The sequence below is a fragment of the Tuber melanosporum genome (genome assembly GCF_000151645.1).
Source record: "Tuber melanosporum whole genome shotgun sequence assembly, scaffold_4, strain Mel28".
NCBI lineage: Eukaryota > Fungi > Ascomycota > Pezizomycetes > Pezizales > Tuberaceae > Tuber > Tuber melanosporum.
The window spans coordinates 1,055,832-1,063,533 of NW_003299084.1; positions in this window are offsets into that span (position 1 = coordinate 1,055,832).

Below are 7,702 nucleotides of genomic sequence, written 5' to 3' on the forward strand. Positions count from 1 at the left end.
CAGTTTCAAAATACCCTTCGGAAGTTTTATTAGCCGAGTTATGTTGCAACACGATATGAATGCACCCGCCATCTGTATGCGAATTATGGAAAACCTCCTAAGCGAATAGCTCCACCATTTTGTTTGGGTCTACATTGATGATATTCTCATCTTCTCAAATACCAAAATAGAACATACCTACCATATAGGTTTGGTTTGTACCAAACTAAGGGAAGCGAAATTCTACGCTAGCAGAAACAAATCCATTCTATTTGCCGATAAGCTCGATATCCTAGGACATGTGATAGATGACGAAGGAATACATGCAGTCCCTGGAAGAATATCCTGTTTAACAGAATGGACAATACCCCGGAATCAAAAGAAACTCATGCGATTCCTAGGACTAGTCAACTATATCTCCCAGTTTCTACCAAACCACACCACTGTGACAGCACCACTCACAGACCTTACCGGCAATGCAGAATTTGTCTGGACCCACACTCATGACCAAGCCTTTACCAATATCAAGGAATTGATTAAAAGCGCCAATGTTATACGACCTATCGACTACACTAAACCAGACTCGATATGGCTGATTACTGATGTATTGGATGTTGGAGTTGGAGCATGGGTTGGATAAGGAGCCTCTCATGAAACGGCAAGGCTGGCGGCATTACACAGCAGGAAGTTTTCTCATTCACAGATGAATTATGGAACGACAGACAAGGAAGCCCTCGCTGTGATTGATGCTCTTGCCGCATTCAACCACATCCTGATGGGTAACACCTTCACCATTGTCACTGACCATTTGCCCCTTACTAACCTTAAAACAGAAAGGGTTCCTGGAAGGAGAAGAACACCATGGATAGGAGAAATCAGCAAGTAAGATGTAAAAATTATATATACCCCTGGAAGAACAAACTATTTAGCTGATGCTCTCTCCTACCTATTTGAGAACCAAGAATACACTGACCCCCCTCTTGTTTATGACCACACAAGACAAGGCGAAGACATTCCTGACAACACCTCCTATAAACAAGAACCATCGATGGCTACTACTAGCTCTACCACTCCCTGCAATCCTTTCTCTTACACCATGGACAGAGCTGCCGAAACTGAACGAGCAAAGGACATTGATGACGAGTGGAAAGAGAATTGCATCCTCCGCAGTACACCTCCTCATGAGCTTGAACAAAGCAGACTCCACTGGTCCTACTGCTACCACGATACCTGTCCTTTTCACCAAACTGAGATCAAATTCGGCAACAGATACCAGCGTCCGTATTATATATCCGATGATGATCCCAAAAACACCAGACTCAACATAACAGAGGGAGCAGAAGAGATAATAGATGAAGATGGGTCGATCCAACCTCCTCTTACTTTTAGTCCCGTCCCAACATGACACCAAGGTCTTGAAGAACTTGAACAAGCAGCAGCCAACGTGGACTCTGTATCCTACCTACACCCTCCGCAGTCAGCACAGCCATCCTGTCCTCCCATAGTCAATTTACGACCACTATATGGTAGACCTTTACGAGTTTACAACAATGAAACGATTGTTTCTGTCATGCCTCCCACAATTCCCAAGCATCGCCAACAACTCTATGAAACCTTTGAGGAAGAAGAGGAAGTGCCTATTGAACCGACAAGAGGACCTCTCATTGAGGATGAACAAGATGTTAGATCAACTACGGAACAATTGATCTCCTCTTTCCGGAGCCAAATGATAGCAGGATATCGCCATGATCCGATTTGCTTCAAAGCTATGGATAGCTCTAGACATGGAGATCTCGCCCCCTACAACCTATCTAACGGAATGGTCTATACCAGCACCTATTATGGTGAACATTGCCTATACATCCCGAAAGGCCATATGTTCAATGGAATGACTATTAGGGAATATGTTATTAAGGAAATGTACAACAAAGAATACCACAGTGCGGACCGCAACCTCCAATATGCCTCAGAATATGTTTACTGGCCTAAAATGCGAAAGGACCTCCGCGACTTCGTCAAACAATGTGAACTCTGCCAGGCAAATAAGGAGCGAACACAACTACCAGAAGGGAAAGTGCAGACCCTCCCACTACCAGGTGAAATATTCGCATCACATACCATTGATTTCGCAGGACCATTCAACAAGTCCGGCAGATATGACACCATCTTGGTAGCTGGGGATCGGCTTTCTGGATATACAGGGCCCATACCTATGATGTAACCTGTTCGCAGGGTGCTAATCACGTTATCGGTAATAGATACGATAGTTGGCAGGCGGCCTACTTTTCCAGACAGGAGGCGAGAGCAGAGAACTAAAGGAGGCTTTGAGGGTGTACTGAGGAACAAAGAAGTAACCATTCAACCGAGTATATTGAAATACTGTCTGTCAAAGTCTGCCTTTTCTATCGTAGAAACAGGCGGTCTTTAAATACACAAATCTGTTCATGTCTAGCATGAACAAAACTAATCAAAGGTAATAATTGATACACTTTGGTGAAACTAATTAAGTATCAAAGCGATACTTAAAACAAAACATAAAACAAAACTAAGTATCAAAGTGATACTTAAAACAAACCAACTATCAAAGTGATACTTAAAACAAAACATAAAACAAAAATAAGTATCAAATGATACTTAAAACAAACCAAGTATCAAAGTAATACTTAAAACAAAACATAAAACAAAACCAAGTATCAAAGCGATACTTAAAACAAACCAAGTATCAAAGTGATACTTAAAACAAAACATAAAACAAAACTAAGTATCAAACGATACTTAAAACAAACCAAGTATCAAAGTGATACTTAAAACAAAACATAGTATCAAAGCGATACTTAAAACAAAACATAAAACAAAACCAATAGCCGAGTACCCGTACCGGTTACATTCCCCAAAACAAAACAACTGTTTAACCAAACAAAAACCTAATAATCATCAAAAGCGGATTCTGAGAAACTCAGGGCTTCAGTTTCCGCCAAAAACTCTTCATCATAAGTATCACATCAGGGAAAAGAGGAAATCTTAAGAAAACACTTAGACTCAAAGAAGGGTAAATCACAGTAATCATGAATACCAGATTCGCGCTGTACATCAACCCAAGCGTGATCGCAATCAGGACAGTAATCTATCCAGAGGATTTCGAAGTAGTCTTCAAGTTGGATAACATCGCAGTTCAACAACAGTCCAACAATCTGTTGTCGCAGCCTCACATTGAGCTCCACATAGTTTGACATTGTTATGGTATTCGGATGGTGATTGGTGACTAGATAAAGTTGTCGAGAGCCTGCTCCATATCTTGATTCTCCTCATCGCTGCTTTCGAATTTGAACTCAATGTATGGTGCCCAAAATCCATCTTTAGCTTCGAGTTCTGCATGCCATCGCTCAGTTTCTGGCATTGTAGGTGTCTAGCACATGGTGATATAATTGATTGTTGGGGGGTGGGATTCGTTTGGCATGTTGTTTTTCCACTATTCATTTACCATATCCATGGCGTGCTCTAGTCCTTCTAGTGGTTCCCAGCTGTTCTCACTGGTCGGATATCCTTTCCATTTGACTAGGAACAGATCATTTCCATGCCAAAGGTGTTGGTCTCGGATTTCTTCAACTTCCCATTCATCTTTCTTAACAATAATGATAGGTGCGAGTCGAGAGTAGCTTCTTCCACGGAACTTGGAGTCATCATTTAGGTGGAATCGTTTGACAGCAGAGGCGTGGAAAACTGCAGTATTGTGACGGTACATGCGTCCATCCATCTGAACAGTGTAGTTCTCTGTCTACTCGTCAAAGGATATGACTTTGAAAGGTCCTCACCATCGAGGTTGCAGTTTCTGGCAGCGTCCAACATTGGTTATGAACATGTTTCCATGTACTATGAGCATATCACCTGGTAGAATAGGGACATGTTTGCATCATCGCTTCTGAGCAGTAGTGGTGCTTCGGAATCGGGCAGCTTTAACAGCTTGGAAGGCATCATTCCGCGTTGTTTGATGGCGGTTTAGATGATAGTCGTAGGCAGGGACTGTGGAGTTCTTAAATAGTGTTGTCGGTAGGAGGGGGTATTGGTGGCCAAAGACTGCCTTGTATGGTGACATTCCCAAGGTATATGAAAATCCGGCATCGATATATGCAGCGAGCTCAACAAGGGCTGGTTTCCAGTTGGTTTGTCGTTCCTTGATCATGTTCCTAATTCCGGTCTTAACTTCCCGGATTTTTCGTTCTGCTTGGCCATTAGTCGCTTGGTGTCCCGGAGTAGCCATAATGTTGTTGATTCCGAGGTAGGTCAAGGTTTGCTTCCAGAATCTGGCGGTGAACCAGGGATCAGCATCACTGACAATAGATAAGGAGTACCCATGGGGGGTAAATAGGTGTCTTTGGAGGTTATTCCTGGTGTCTTTAGAGGAATCGGTAACCTTCATTGGTATGAGGCATGTATATCCAGAAAATCGATCCACAGCTACCAAGATGGTGTCATATCCGGCGGACTTGTTGAATGGTCCTGTGAGGTCGATGGTATAGGATTCGAATATTTCACATGGTAGTTGGAGAGTCTGTGCTTTTCCTTCTAATAGTTGTATTCGCTCCTTATTTGCCTGGCAGAGTTCATATTGTTTGACGAAATCGCGGAAATCCATGCGCATCTCAGGCCAGTAAACATATTCAGAGGCATATTGAAGGTTGCGGTCCGCACTGTGGTGTCCTTTGTTGTGAATCTTGGAGATGACATATTCTCTAATAGTCATTCCATTGAACATATGGCCATTTGGGACGTATAGGCAATGTTCACCATAACTGGTGCTGGTATAGACCATTCCATTGGATATGTTGTCGGGGGTGAGGTCTCCATGCCTGGAGCTATCCATGGCTTTGAAGTAAATCGGATCATGGCGATATCCTGCTATCATTGGGCTTCGGAAAGATGAGGTTAATCCTTCTGTGGTTGATCTAACATCTCGTTCATCCTCAATCAGGGATCCTCTTGTTGGTTCGATAGCGGCATCCTCCTCCTCAAAGGTTTCATAGAGTTGTCGGCGATACTCGGGAATAGTAGGGGGTATGACCGAGACAATGGTTTCATTGTTGTATACTCGTAAGGGTCCACCATATTGTGGTCGTGAATCAATTATTGCAGGCGAGGATGGCGGGGCTCACTGTGCAGGGTGTAAATAAGATATTCCATCCACGTAGGCTGCTGCTTGTTCGAGTTCTTCAAGACCTTGGTATCTTGTTAGAACATCATTAAGGGTATGAGGGGGTTGGGTCAATTCATCTTCACAGATCATCTCTTCTGCTCCTTCTGCGGTGTCAAAGCTAGTGTTTTTGGAATCATCAGCAGGTATATAGTACGGTCGCTGGTATCTGTTGCCGAACTTAATCTACAGTAGCATGGTAAGGAAAGGGCAGGTGTCGTGATAACAGTGGGACCAGTGGAGTCTGCTTTGTGCAAGCTCGTGAGGTGGGGTGCTGCGGAGCGTGCAATTGTCTTTCCATTCTTCATTAATGTCCTTTCCTTGTTCCGTTCCTTCAGTGCTGTTCATGGTGTAAGAGAAAGGATTGGAGGGAGTGGCAGAGCTGGCGGTAGCCATCGATTGTTCTTGTTCATAGGAGGTGTCGTCAGCGCTGTCTTCGCTTTGTCTTGTATGGTCATGAACAAGAGGAGGATCGGCGAGGTCTTGATTCTCATATAGGCGGGAGAGAGCATCAGCTAAATAGTTCGTTCTTCCAGGGGTATAGATGATTTTTACACCTTATTTGCTGATTTCGCCTATCCATCTTGTTCTTCTCCTTCCAGATATTCTTTCTGTTTTTCGATTAGTGAGAGGTTGGTGGTCGGTAACAATAGTGAAGGTATTGCCCATCAGGATGTCGTTGAAAGCGGCGAGAGCATCAATCACAGCAAGGGCTTCCTTGTCTGTTGTTCCGTAGTTCATCTGTGAGTTAGTGAACTTCCTGCTGTGTAATGCTGCCCGTCTCACCATTTCATGGGAGGCCCCTTGTCCAACCCATGCTCCAACTCCAACATCCGATGCATCAGTAATCAGCCATATTGGTTCTGGTTTACTATAGTCGATAGGTTGAATAATGTTGGCATTCTTAAATAACTCCTTGATGTTGGTAAAGGCTTGGTCATGAGTGTGGGTCCAGACAAATTCTGCATTGCCGGTAAGGTCTGCGAGCGGCGCTGTTACAGTGGCATGGTGTGGTAGGAACTGGAAAATATAGTTGACTAATCCTAGGAATCGCATGAGTTCTTTTTGATTCTGGGGTGTCGTCTACATTCCATTAAACAGGATATTTTTCCCGGAGCCGCATGTATTCCTTCATCATCTATAACATGTCCTAGGATATCGAGTTTATCGGCAAACAGGATTGATTTGTTTCTGCTAGCATAGAATTTAGCTTCCCTAAGATTGGTACAAACCAAACCTATATGGTAGGCGTATTCTATTACGGTGTTTGAGAAGATGAGAATATCATCAATGTAGACCCAAACAAAATGGTGGAGGTATTCGCTCAGGAGGTTTTCCATAATTCGCATAAAGGTGGTGGGCGCATTCATTCACCTTGTAACATAACTCGGCTAGTGAAACTTCGGAAGGGTGTTTTGAAACTGTTGTAGCCTTCGCTTTCGGGATCTAAGCTCTTGTTTCCCGGAAGTAGGTATCGATTAGGTCAATCTTACTTCGGAATCTAGCTCCTCCAACTGCATTTAGGATCTGGGTTTGGTTTGGGAAAGCGGAGCTGTCCATAACTATGTTTTCGTTCCGTAGCTTGAGGTCAACCAAGAGGCGAATTCTTTTGCCATCTGCTTTGGGTTGAACAAACATAGGAGCGGCACCTGGGGCTTCTGCCTGGTAGATGACTCCTCTTTTTTGTTGTTGGTTGATCCAATCACAAAGTAGGCTTTGTATGCCTCAGGAATAGAATAGGTGAGTTGGTTCTTGAGATTAGAGGGGTCTCAGAGGCGAATGTGGTGGTTCACCTCTCTCATAGGTGGTAGTTCTTCGGGTATTTGATCAGGGAAAACATCAGAGTATTCATCCAATAGTCGTTGGGCAGTTGCTTCACAGACTGCAGCTCGGTACTCTCCTCATGTTGGCTTGCATGAGACTCTGTCCTTCTGATCTGGGAAACCGATGGTTGATTCGCCACACCTGATTATAGCTTTGTGGCGGTTCAGGAAGGGCATACCTATTAGAGCATCGTATTTGGCGAAATTTCCAAACTGCATTTCCTGGGGGGGTAGGACTGCAGATCCAAGTCGAATAGTCGCACTACAGGTTTTATGACTTGTGGATCGTGATCCCTTTACTGCCATATTGACTGGTATGGGTTGGTTAAGGTCTCGAGTTGGGAGTCCATGGACAGAGACAAAGGCAATACTGATCATATCTCTTCCGATTGCACCAGTGTCGAATAGGACTCGAGGCTTTTTACCATTGATCAGGATAGTACCTTCAAGGGCGCTGTGTGCTTTGAATGTAACCGGAGGTCGAACAATCTTGCATTCCACATGGATATAACCGATATGGATCTCTTCATATTTGCGGGATTGGGTATTATCGCTTTCAACATTGTTGGCCGATGCCTCTTGCTTAATTGCCTTTCCTTTCCCTTTCATCGTTGGACAGTTTTTCGCCATGTGTCCTGTTTTTCCACCTTCAAAACATTCTCCTTTCTGCCGTCTTGATTCTTTGGAGTATTTTGTTTTCTTCTTGAAAACC